The sequence below is a fragment of the Bactrocera latifrons genome, unplaced genomic scaffold, assembly GCF_001853355.1.
Source record: "Bactrocera latifrons isolate USDA-ARS-PBARC rearing strain unplaced genomic scaffold, ASM185335v1 scaffold_7, whole genome shotgun sequence".
Taxonomy (NCBI): Eukaryota; Metazoa; Arthropoda; class Insecta; order Diptera; family Tephritidae; genus Bactrocera; species Bactrocera latifrons.
Window position 1 is genome coordinate 2,313,237 of NW_017537378.1, and position 13,517 is coordinate 2,326,753.

General features: G+C 33.7%; 2 protein-coding genes across 5 annotated transcripts in view; one reads left to right on the forward strand and one right to left on the reverse strand.

Annotated features, from left to right (window-relative positions):
* The window catches only part of LOC108975832 (enolase-phosphatase E1), a 12,122-nt gene extending 10,962 nt beyond the window's left edge, over positions 1 to 1,160 (reverse strand). Inside the window, exons 1-2 of one of the 3 annotated variants that reach the window (XM_018944582.1) lie at positions 1,055 to 1,084; positions 781 to 814 (exon numbers count right to left, since the gene is read on the reverse strand). The gene's annotated coding sequence lies outside the window, so the exon portion shown is untranslated. The other 2 variants (XM_018944579.1, XM_018944580.1) reach the window with 2 other exon arrangements.
* LOC108975831 (serine/threonine-protein kinase S6KL) overlaps positions 1 to 13,517 on the forward strand; it is a 60,347-nt gene that overhangs the window by 32,132 nt on the left and 14,698 nt on the right. The window lies entirely within an intron of this gene.

Consider the following 13,517-nt stretch of genomic DNA (forward strand, 5'->3'; position numbering starts at 1 on the left):
AACATTTCTCCAAAAAATATTTTTTTAATAATTTTACAATTGCAATTATTAAAAACTCTCTTCTCTCATATAATTTCATTATAAATAGTTAAAAATAAAATAAAAATGTTTAAAAAATTAATGTTCTTGATATTTAATTTAACAAAATTTAAATCCTCAATATAAGGTTTTTATGTTAGTATTCTAAAATTTAGAAAATGTATCATTAATAAAATTGGATACACGCTGTTTCAGGCTTTTTTTCTAAATAAAAAAATAAGCGATTTAAAAAAATATTATTGTTAAAATATTAAAAAAATAATTTCAAATATATTAAAAAAAACAGCTTCCAATATAAAAAACTTAGCATTTATTATCCTGAAACAGCAAAAAATGCAACTAGTCATCTAAAAAAAAACATTAGAAAGCACCAGCTGAGGAATAATTTATTCTTTATAACAATAAAAAATTTAATGGAAATTTTTCTCGAAAAACCACACAAAATTTGTGCCAAATTATCAAAGCTTCTGCTCTATTTATTCAACTAAATTCATGCTTTTTCTCTGATTTTATCACCAATTAGAGCATTTTGCAAGTACACTTCCTTTCTAGTTAAATAAAAATTTGCATTTCGGCGCTTTTTCGTACTTCAGTTCATTAAACACACAAAGTGTTGTTCGTACATGTTTTTCGTTTGTTCAATTTGCACTTAATTAACCGCCGCCACATGCGAAATTCTACACTAAGCACCGAAATAGTCAACCGTGGTTTGATGATTTTATTCTCCTGCCCACAACTCACCTGAAATTTGTGCTAAATTTATTTATTTTTCTCGCTAAACGTGATGCACAAGAGATGGAGTTAAACAAATTTATTTGATTATCACAAAAAGCAACAAAATGACCAACACCAAAAAATTTCCACTATTTAAATATTTAAACCAAAAACAAAAATTGTTAATATTAAACTTTAAGAGCAGCTCTTGCTACTTTGACTGTAGTAATTTTGAAATAATTTCTGCGCGCTATTTAATTCTATTTTGATTTTTTTACTTTTGACTACTAGTTGCCTTTACCTTGTGTTTATGCGCAGCGGACTGTTTCGAAAAGCACTTTGATTAGCTGCAGACGTGGGCCGGCGTTTATATATCCCCGGCAAATAGCTGGCTGCTGGCTGGATATGAGCAGGAAAATTTGTTGTGATGATAGTAAAAGGTATGCTTGCTTGCTGCTGCTGATGATGATGGTGATATTGCAGTGTATGTACGCTTGTGTGTGTGTGTGTTTGTACTCCCTATCCATAGGCACATACATACAACACACATGCATGCAAAGATGAGACGTCGCTGTTGGCTCGTTTTCTACACAAGCTCTATTTTTGTTTTTATTAATCTTCTATTCTGTTCGCCAGCGGCATTGTTGTTAGTGTAGTGCTACTCAAAAGTCAAGCGCAGCTCGTCACAAGCCACTCACCGGCTTAAGCCGTGCGAGTGCCGTGGCTCTCACTCGTTGCACTCTCAGCATTGGTGCGCGCGCACACAAATACACAGTTACTTGCACGCTCTTCCTGTGTATGTTCATAAGAAAGTAGTATTGAGCGAAAATAAAAATATCGCATGCGATTTTCTAGCAGTCAAACACACTTACCTATCGGTATCCTCACACATGCACATGCAAAGGCAACTCACGATTTCCGTGTATGTATACATACATACATTTTAATGGCTGTTAATAGAGAATTATACGATTTTTGTACATTAAGCTCTTATATGCATACATACGTATGTATGTACATATATTTGCATGTAGGAGTGGAAATATAATTTTCGTCGAGCTCAGTGCCGCGCAGTGCTAATATTTACCTTTTCTTGAAGTGTATTTAAACTAAAATTGAATTTCAAGCCACAAGTGCATGTTTTTTTAAATTTGTACTGCAGCAACAACAAAAATGCATGCAAAACATATGCAGCCAACATAACCTCATACAAATCAGTAGCAACAAAGAAAGTGGTGACAAAAAGTGCTAGAAATAGAACGATACAATTAAGTGTTTGTGTATGAAGAATTATTATATGCAAACCAAAACTTTAAAATATAATTTAAACTATTTTTAAATTACGAGTGTGGAAAACAATGTTTTTTTTTGAGAATAAAGAAGGTATGAAGAAAATATTTTTATTACAGCAATACAAATCATAAGCGGAAAGAAATATGTTCGTTGGCTTGGCAAAATACAAATTGTTTTTGTTTCTTTTTTGTTTCTTGCTTCTACGGCCTTAATGGAGAAGGGAATGTAGGGATTTTTGCAAGAATTTTTTAATCTTTAGTTTAGTAATTCGCTTTTGAAAAATAATATAATTTTATAAGTGAAAGACATTGCACTAATATTTCAAGCAAAGAAGAAAAACTTAAACCAACATGTCACTCTGGTTTTCAATCCAGTTAACAATATTGATTAAAAAAAATTTTCAAGCACTTAAAAACAAAAAATTTCAAAAACTTAAAATTTAGTAAAAAAAATTAAATTTTATCAAATCAGAAAAAATTTAAAAAAACTTAAAATTTAGTAAAAAAAAAATAAATAAATAAAATTTCATCAAATCAGAAAAATTTTCCACTACCTTCAAATTTAGTGCTTATGAAATGAAATTTCATCAAACCAATCTATCTATCTCTTTCATATCATAAAATATGTCTTTGTGGGTGTGTAAAGAGTTTTCTAGAAACTTCAGAAGCTATCATAGGCTCCGCACCATTTCAAACCAATCATTCCAAATTAGTTATACGTGCTCAGACTCGTTTTTAAGGCTTCTTCACACAAGCACATTACACAATCGCCTCCAACTCCTTTTGTTCGTATGCTGTACGCTCCATGCCAAACCCGATCAACCACAAACTATTTTTAACTAAAATCTATCTGATTATTGGCATTTGTGCAACGAACCCTTTTGTGGTAGCCGAGAATAATGTAATAAGCCATGCATAAAGTGCCCAGTACCAACAATCTATGATACACATTATACCATAAATACCGTGAGTGTGCGCAGCAAGCAGCTATCAATTTATAAAGATGGACAAAAATAGCTACAAAATCGTCCACACAAATAACAGATGCCTAACAAGACGTTTAGTAGACAACGCGCATGGACATTTGATATGAGTAACCACCACGTACTCGATGCACTCATATAGAATATCCTATCATGTGTTGCGGCTAGAAGAGTGGACCTGCGACGGAGGTTGGCCTGGCTCACATGCGAATGACCCAAGTGCTGAAGTTGGTGACACTTCGACGCGCCTTTGAAGAGGCGTTGGTTCCATTTACAAACTGTTTAATTTCGAGGGAATCAAGTAGAAAATTTTAAATATCTCTAATCTAGAAAGATCTTTGAATAAAAGCATGAGTTTGATTTTAAATAAGTAAAAAAAAGTTGTAAAGCCTTAGAGTCCTTTGGGAAAATGTAATGAAATTTTTAATTCGATCTGAAGTGCTTGGCCAGAATCCGCCTTCGTTCAAAGCCAACGAAGCCCCCAGCTCAAGTACATATTGACGTGTGTATGTCTTCGAGTATGAGTATGTTTCTTAAAATATGCATCTGGGCAACCGCATTTGTTACCTGTGGAAGCCATGGCTTCGATTAGCTCCATTACATACATACATATGTACATAGCATACATTTTAGCATAAATAGAAAATGTTTAATTGCTCTTGTGGCTGGAAAAACCAGAAACTATTCTATTTATATACACATGCAAAAGTAAGAAGAAAATCGGGAGAGGTGAATAGAAAAAATGCAATTGCGGTGAACAAGAGTCACCAATGAGCGCAACAGTACACCAGCTCACATGCCTGCATACATTCACATTTGTAAAAGAGCACTTGCGGGTAGTGTATGTATGTAAGTATATCTGCGCTAGAGCCACCAGCCGCTAGATATGAGAAGGAAATCAAAGCCTTGATCATAAACAAGTGCCACTTTTCCTCAACGACGCGCATACACGCAGGCTCACAGCTATTTATGCACACATATAGTATATTGTATATGCATATGCACACGCATGCGCACACATACTCCGCAATATTCTATACCATTCTATGCACTGGGGAATAGGATAATAATAGCATAAATGGCACGGGAACGTGCCAGAAATCAAAGCTTTTTGCACTTTTTGCATTTTACCTCAGTTTATCCTCAGACGAAGATCGGCGCGAGCCTGTTTTGACCAACGTCAAGCTAAGCCAAGCATGGTTGGAATTGTAAATGAACAAGATAAATCTAGAATTTAGCAGCTAGAATATAAAGGGAAGGTAGGAGCCAAAGCATTGGCGTTTATTAAACCATACATACAAACGTACATCCGCTAAGTGACGGAACACACGTCGGACCTCAAAGAACCGAACGAACCATTAAGTGTATAAACGGCGGTGATTGTCGTCACGGCAGCTGCAAAGTCTTCCTCAATTGATTTTCTTTAATTTTAATTTGAATATGTATGATATATAGAAAATAATTGGCGGATGTGAGGAACAGGTTCATTGTCGTGTCTATTGGTTGGCAGAGGTTTTTAAAAATAAACGGGGCGTTTTGTTGTTATTTATATAATGGAGTGGAAATTATAGAGCACATCAAGGCAATTAAATTTCTTCGAACGCGCCACATATGTAAAGGAAGTGACTGCATTAAAAGATGTTTTCTAAATTATGAAACTTTTTTTTACCTCAAAATTAATAGTAGATGAACTCGAAAGTTTTTGGTTTCAGAGCATATCTAACGGATTTTTACATACTGCAGCTCTATATCAATTTTAGGGCTTTCTGTAGTGTTTGTTTCCCCAGATGAATCGAAGGTGAAGTCTTCTATTGGGAGAATCTCCAGCAGTTCTAGCTTCAGACTACCAGACTGTAACGTATTTCAAGCAAAGGTGGCTGCATAGAAGGTAGCAGTAGATGTCAGGCTCCGAAGTGCAGCTTCCTAGAGAGAGGAGGGCCTTCACTCCGATAGTCCAATAGTTTCAAATTTCTTCCATATTATATTTGTATGGGTGGGCGGTCACACCGTAATTGCCAGAAACTGCCAGAAACCACCCGATTAGAAGCGGGTCGGTTTTTCGTTGTTTTCTTACGTTCTGGCGTTGGATTTTTGAATCTTCAGTGAGCTCAGCAAGAGCTCGCAGGCCTACAGCGAGTTCCTTTTGATCCGAAGTGAACTGTAGGAGATCTTACGAACAATTGACCTTAGCCAAGCTAATCTCACCACAATTATTGTATTCTGACTGTATACTGTCCAATCGGTTTACAAGCAGTGCGGCAAAATATTTTTTCAGACGCTCTTTGCCGAAGCTGTAAGGTGGAAGGAGAAATTTACCAAATTGAGAAAGAAGTATCTCGGCGGACACACTTTTGAAGCCTCTAGCGAAGTGGCTGGGATTGATATTAACCTTAATAAATTTGTTGTAAGCTCTAAGCGATTCGTCGATATATAATATGAGCTGCTGGTGAGTTACTTTTAGAAGTTTATGAAACAAATATTTGTGCAAGTCAGATCCATCGATTTTGTATCACCTAACTTAACCAGACCAATAAATCTTGTTTCTAATTTAATTGAGGTAGGTACCATATGACCTATCCGATATATAAAGAGACCTAAAAATTCTTGGTCGACAGTAAATGACCAATGACTTTTAAGGACTTTTGCTATAGATGATAGAAAATAGATAGTGTTGTTCTTATTGATGTTAATAGGAATGGAAATATAACTTTATCTCAATTTTAATACCATCTCATTTTAATTTGAGCAAACAAATCATTGTCATATGTAAAGCGAAATCTCCCATAAGCAGACACTAGTGAGACCAGCATTCCTGTCCAGTTAATGGAGTTTTCCACTTATTAGATAGTCGTTAATGGACATCAAAAATGCACGGTTAATTTAGATGTCCGCTTAATAGAGTCTTCACTGTACTTACATTATATATAAAATGCATATATTTATTGATATTTCCTTGTAATTTTTCATATTTGAATTTAAAAGAATTTCCACAATGAAACTAATAATCTTGAAATTCTTGTGATCATGAGCTAATCGTAATTATATATACATAATGACATGAAGAAAAACCGCAGACATTTTTATTTCGAAGCCTTCGAATTGACCCTATCTAGCTAATAGGTTTAGGAACCTTCAGTTTTAGTTTCTAACATGACACCTTAAAACACATACAACAAAAACATCGCGACCAATAAAGTTCTATGTTACACTAAAACCAGAAAACACACGAAAATAAGGAAGCAACCGAATTCCAGCAACAAGATGAACGATTGCAACAAATTGCCGCGACTTTCAGACAACAACCATCAATAATTGACTTAATTGTAGTTTATCAACAGCTAGGCATCAGCAAAACATATGTGGAAGTACAGCAACAAATAAATGCGGCGTATAAATTCTATATTTTAAAATTACCTTAAGCATATCTGAACTTGATTTTTATATACAAATGTATAGCACAAACAAGTTAATGACCGAGTACTTCTCGTCTCCGATAATTTTGCTACTAGAACAGTTTGAAATTAACTTTTTAGTTAATTTATAAGTTTGTATTTTCGTTCTCAGTTTTAGACAATTAGTTGAGGTTGCTTGAGGTAGTCTTTTAGTTATTTATTTTCTTTGGTTATCGTGCGCTTCAATGTTTTTGATTGCCTTTTCATTTTTTTAAGTTCTGTTGCTGCAGATTCTGATGAGTTGTGTGAAGGTCGTGTGACTTTTGGCGGGGCATTGCTATTGGCCATCAGCTATGCATCAAATCGATTTATTATTGTGGTCGAAAAGTATTTAAGATATTTAGTGGAATTAAAAATAGTTAGTATGTGCTTAGTTAATTGAATATAAATATGAAATATGTATACAGTTATGCGATATGGTGTTAATACCGTTGTGTGTAACGTTGTATTTAAAATATATATAGAAGTAATTTATTTGCATACTGATTGTGAAGATAATTAGTTGCCTACTTTCGAAAGAGGAATAACGCTGACATTTTCAAGTAGTTTCAGTTCAAAAAAAAAGTAGTCCCAATTCATTAATTTAGCTAGATAGGTAAAAAAAAACATCCCACTTTCCATTTTTTTTACTAAAGGGTGATCCACTTTGAGGTTCCGTACTCTTTTAAAGAAAAAGTACAGAAACTTCAAATTTAATGTTGAATATCATTGAAGAGAACAGTGGCTACTTCTCAGATGGTCCATTCGTTGAGTCCAATTCTCAATGATGCGTTCAAGCATATCGACACACGTGTTGTTTTGTTCCAAAGCCTTAAACGAAGCAGGATTGTCAACGAATCCATTGATTGATGCGTTGTGTGGAAAGTGGCGCCCTCTTGTCGAAACCAAATGACACCAAAACCATGTACATCAATTTCAGATATCAATTAGTCGTTTATCATGGCGCGATAACGGTCGCAATTGATGGTTACGTTCTCATCGTCATCATTTTTGAAGAAATATGGACCGATGATTCCACTGGCCACAAACCACACCAAACCGTTGTTTTTTCTGGATGAAATGGCAGCTTTTGAATCTATAAATTTTATTCGAAGAGCAACCTGACTTCATCCCAAATGCGGAAACTTTGTTTCTTTACATATCCATTGAGCTTGGAATGGGCCTCATCGCTGAACAAAATTTGGCTGGAAAACATCGGAACATTTCAAGAGCCACAGAAACGATTTGTGACCATGTCATTCCACACGTCAGTCCGAGAGAACGTCGTATTGTCGACTCTCTTTCTCTCACTCCTGATCTGTCAAAAAGGCTAAATGTCGTAACTCTCAACTCAAATTTCCATAACTCCCTAATACCGAATATAAATACTGATATTCGTCCATCTGCATCACTTTAGACAATAAATAAGAAAATATATCAATAAAATTACCGGAAAGTTCCACAACAAAAAATTATTTCATTAATATATCATTACATTTCTACTGGTCACTTTCTTGATATTTCGAATAACACTTTGGTGCCAAAAAATACATATGCGAATATATTTTGTAAAGAAGTTTTGTAGGCAACTCAAGGTATTTCACGTGCTATTAATTTAGCTTGCTTAATTGCTATGGTATACAGTGTTCGATTCCAAAAGTAGAAGCTTCGTATTTATTTGACAATATGAACATTCTTAATTAGGTCGGAAACTCAAATAAATAGATAGCATAAAAATTTCTTGGAATCTGACTTAGACATTTGTATAAAAGTTATTACAAAATGTCAGAAGCGAATGAAGGTATGCGCATATTCAATTATGCTCCGAAGCATTTTACTAACTTTCTTTTAATTTATGGCAATAGCACCCACCAGCTGTAGCAGCATTTTGGTCTTATAAATGTTTGTTTTCCAAGACTTAATATATACTTTTATACACTGCGTAGATATGTATGTATATGGCGGTATGCAAATGTGATACACGATTTTTAAATCTTTCCATTAAAGAGGGTCAACGAACGTGGTATTCAAGCCAAAGATTGATCTTATCAACCAGGCCAAAGCACAGAGCCGGCATGCGTTTAATCGAAATAGAAACCAATATATCGACATACATACACATATGTACATGTACGTATGTTCAGAATAAGATCAACGAACATACGGTCAAAGACGGACTTTAGTCAGCATCAAGCGCTCCATAAATGCAGCAAGCACCATCAGAATGTGCGGCCAGTTAAAAACTGATCATGATTTGCTTTTTAGAATCAAAAAACAAAACCCCAGAAAAGAGCTCACAAGAACTTTCACCTGATATGTGGCAGTTAAAGTTGTGAACGCTGCCATTGGCGATAAAAAACGTGTTTGTGCTCCGACAAATTAATGGCTACAACAACAGCTGATTTTGATATTCATGCAACATTGATTAAATGCAAAGTGCTACGTTAGCTGCCAGCGAGATTATGGCCTAATCAAAAGGCGGAAAATTTCCAAAACATAAACATACATTCATACATAGTAATAAAAATCACTTATAAGGCATACATATTTAAAAGCTTTAAGGCATCTAATGGGTGCATATATATGTACTTATGTATTCATGTAGGTGTGTACGAAATATATTTGATAATTGGGATGCGCCAGCTGAATTGGAGGTGGGCGTCGCTAATCTTGGTTCAAAACTTTCGAAATCATGCTGCGGGAGTGCTTAAAGTTCATAAGCAAACACAAATATACACATACATACATACATGTATGTACAAAATAGATTAGAAACTTACGGTTGGAAGGTGGTAAGGCCGAAAATCGAAATAAAAACAGAATTGAAGAAAATACGATACGAATGAGAGGAATCCGAATTCAAGTTTGACTTAAGTAATTTGAGTGCTAAGGAAAAGAGTAATTAAAAAAGTTTGATTAGTTGATAGTAATTGTATACAGAAATTAGTTGTTTGTCTTCGATAGAATAAAATTATCATACGAAATTTTAAATTCTAATGGTTTTTTTAAAGTTCTGTTATAAGAAAATTCCATGAATAGTTAAAGAAGGCATTGAATATTCCAATATCATTTCGGCAACTCTTTTTATGCTTGTCGATTCTTAAACCTATTAACGAGTCTCAAAAATTTAGTCGCATTTACGAATGCGAGCCAAAGGGATCTTATTATTCATACATAAATAAGAGGTTACTTGAGTTTTCTCGTTGAAGGATATTTTTCAAAAAATTTTTTCTTTATAAAAGATTAAATATTTTATTAGAATTTTTTATTGTTACAAAAATACACTGTTCAAAATGAAATTCGAAAATTTTTGAAAAAAAAATTATTTTAAACTTACAGGATCTCAAAGATCTGTAAAAATTCCATAAAGATCGATTGCCTTATTCAAAGGAAGAAAACCTTGACTTATGTATATCTACAAACATTTTATAATATATGTAGGTTCCATGTACCAATCTTCGTAATCACTTTTTTAAAGATGTTTTTGAAAACTCCTACTATCTGAAATAAAATAATAATAATAAAAAAAAAATTGCCTAGGTAGGGCACGGAGTCTAATTGACAAAAAATCCATGCAATAATAAACTGTTTAAATAAAAAGAATTTGAGGTTAATTTTACATACATAAATGAATTAAAAGAAAAGAGAAAATAGAAATTAGCAATAAAATATTTTATAGCTATCGTAAACATAAAATTTTCTAAAGATAATCAACCATGTGCTTATATATTTTCCAAGTATGTAAAACAGTATGTATGTACATATGTAAGCTGTGCAATCGGAACCTAACCTCAACGAAAAAACAATAAGAAGGAAAAATCATCAGAGGAGTTTAAGTGATAAGTAAGAGTCACAAATTGAAAAAGAGAACAATCAGACACACACTCTATACTTTCTGTTAGGGTAGATTAGGATTATGGATATTGGTGAAATTCTAAACTAAGCTTATCGGCATGGCAGGCCACGCTCGTTAGACTAATGGCATACGTGCCACAAACCATTTGCTGCAACTGCAACAAATCTGTGCGCGCTTCATTATCTCCATTAAGTGTCGAGTTATTTTTAGAACAGCTCATTATTTCACAGTATGCGTATAAGCATAAGATCCTTGAATTTTCCTTTACTCAGATACCCTGGCGGAAAAACATTGGCTCTAACTTCAATTACACTTGCACTATTTGAGGTCATAATTCTTTTCCGAAATTCATGGTATCGTGTTTCAGTTATTTTATATTTCAAACACAAATTTGTTTTATTTATGGGCTCTTTCACTTATGCAAATATTAAATACGATACGATCACATTGTATTGAAACCGCACAAAATAGTTAAAAAGCAGAAATTCAACTCAGCACACAAGTTTCTCCACGGGCATTTTCATAGCACCAAAAATATATACAAAATATAAATTGTTTGAGTGAATGTAAAAATGTCGACGCCATGAAATTTTATTGACTATTTGGAGCTATTTTAAGATACAAAATACGGTTAGTGTCAACAAGCGATAAGCACATGAGTAGCTAACTAATCCATGAATAACAAAAGCGAAATCAAAACAAATTCAATAAAAGCAAATCGACCACGATAGTGAAAAATATAATACTTTATGCATATACATACATATTTGCTTTTGAAGAAGTCAACTTTTTGTTAATATTTATATTGTACATACAAATATGTACATATATGATACAGGCATTTTGTGACGATTGCGAAGTACGTATGCGGATAATTTAGATTGCATTGGAGATCTATGCTATAATGCCGGACCTGATACGACGGAGCTGTTGGCTTTGACAATAATCCATGCCAAATTTCGTGAAGAGGTGTTGACAAACAAAAAAGTTTTCCATATGAGTACTTGATTTTGATCGTATAGTTTGTATTGCAGTTATATGCTCAATATCAGTGATACGAACAAATAAGCTTTTTGAGGAGAAATAACTTGTGCAAAATTTCAGTCCGATATCTGAAAACTGAGAGATTCGTTTGCGCATATACAATTAGACGCACGGACAGTCACTCTGATCGTTCGTATACTTTTTACGATCTCCGACGTTGTCTTCTGGATGTTACACATTATTACTTACATATATTTTGTTGAGATGTGTGTTGAGTTGTATGTGGTGTCTTTGGCTGCACTCAGAAGGTTAGTCTGGAATCCAATCTTACGCCTAGGTAATTTAATGCCTTTTCTATCCTAAGAATTTTCGTAGTCACTTGCATACATATGTCGAGTGATAGGTACTTATTTGTTAGCAGTAGTAGCTCTGTTTTTTCCGTAGCGAGCTGGAGGTTGTGTGTGTCAAGTATGACGACCTGACTAAGTTTTTTTCGTGCTTCTTCTATGTATCTTGCTATCTGACGTGACCGCTATCTGTCGTGATCCCTCTCTTGGTTGGGTATAGCAGTTTTCTGTTAGTCGGAGATCTTAAAGCTTTTTCGAGAGCATCCACCCATCTGGCGCTGATGAAGGCGTTTCGGACATCTAAAGTCGCCATCTACGCTGTGCGGCTTTTACACTTTCAATGATTTTATAGCTTTTAGAATTGAATCTACCGCATCTAAAGCCGTGTTGTCTAGAAAAGTCCTCCAGTTTCGTTGTTCGCCGCTACGAGTTTGGGTTTAAGATGCCTTTATAGAGCTTTCGCGCTGTGTCAAGCATGCATCGTGGACGGTATGCTGATGGCAAGTTGAGAATAAAATAGAGTATGAAGTCATAAAATGAAAATTTTCAACTTTATCGTATATAAAAATGTATATTTAAGATTCGATAGCCATTTTTCCAAAGAAATGAAAACCACATACATATTTCCCTCCAACTGTGAATGCCTTTATTATTGTAAACATTTCGCAGAAAAATTGAATCTTAAGTGAGGCTTTTAATCTTTGTTCTATGTTAATCAAATCAGAGGAGTTAAAGTTTTATTTCTTATTAAACCCAACCATATATAATATTTATATTCAACAATAATGGGCGAGTTTTAGTTTGAAGTGTTGACGATAAGAAAACGTAATAGTCGTTTCAGTTTCGTCCAAACTCACTTTGACAATGGGGGTTAATGACCACGATTTTTTTGATTAAGATCAGATTAAGTTAAGGGGTTATATGGGTTTCCTCATGAAAAAAAGCGGCTTTTTTCAACAATTTTTTCTCATATAAGAAATTAAATATTTTATTGTTAAAAAATAAACACTAAAATTTCTGAAAAACAAAAATATTTGAAACTCTGCGATTGCGACGCCCGCGTTGGCAGGATATCTCCTTATAGGATCATCTAAAGTGGAAAAAATACGTGTTTAAGTTAAAACTTAACTTAAAACTGGAACAAAGAAAAAACAAAACCAATACTTGGCAGACATTAAAAAAAATGGAACATTCAGTGAAAACTTTTTTTTTTCAAATAGTTGTAATCGAAAAAGAAGAATTGTATCTCAAAGACCTGTGTAAAATGTCATGAAGATAGGTTAAGTAGTTCTCGAGAAATCTTGCCAACCGACTTTAAAAGCACAGTTTCGAGAAAAACCGCGTTTAAAGACGGCGCAGCTTAACTAGCCTAGAGCGCACAAGTTCTCAAGGATGTATCTCCGAAACTGTTACTCGGATCAACTTGAAAATTTAGGACAATATTTTACATACGAGTACAATGAATTTTTTTTGAGAAGCTTAATGAAGACTCCTTTAAGAGAAAAATCAAAATCTTTAAAATAAAAGTAATTAATTTATTTAGATATGAACAAGTAGTTTACATATACATATGTAGTAAAAATATTTGTATGCTGAGAAAGAAAATATTACTAAAAGTATTTAATAATATTAAAAATACAAAAATTTATAAATCTTCCTCTCTTTCTATCAGCATCTCAATCATAGCCGTCTTCTAAATAAAACTGCAATAAATGAATTTACTAGATGATATTGAATTTTTAATTTCTCGGCTATCAATTTAATAACAATAATTGAATCACCGCCTATATTTTTATAGTTATTGTTATAAACACTCAAACAAAGCGTTAACTTTTGTAAATAATGCTCATAATTAATTCAGTAATCATAAT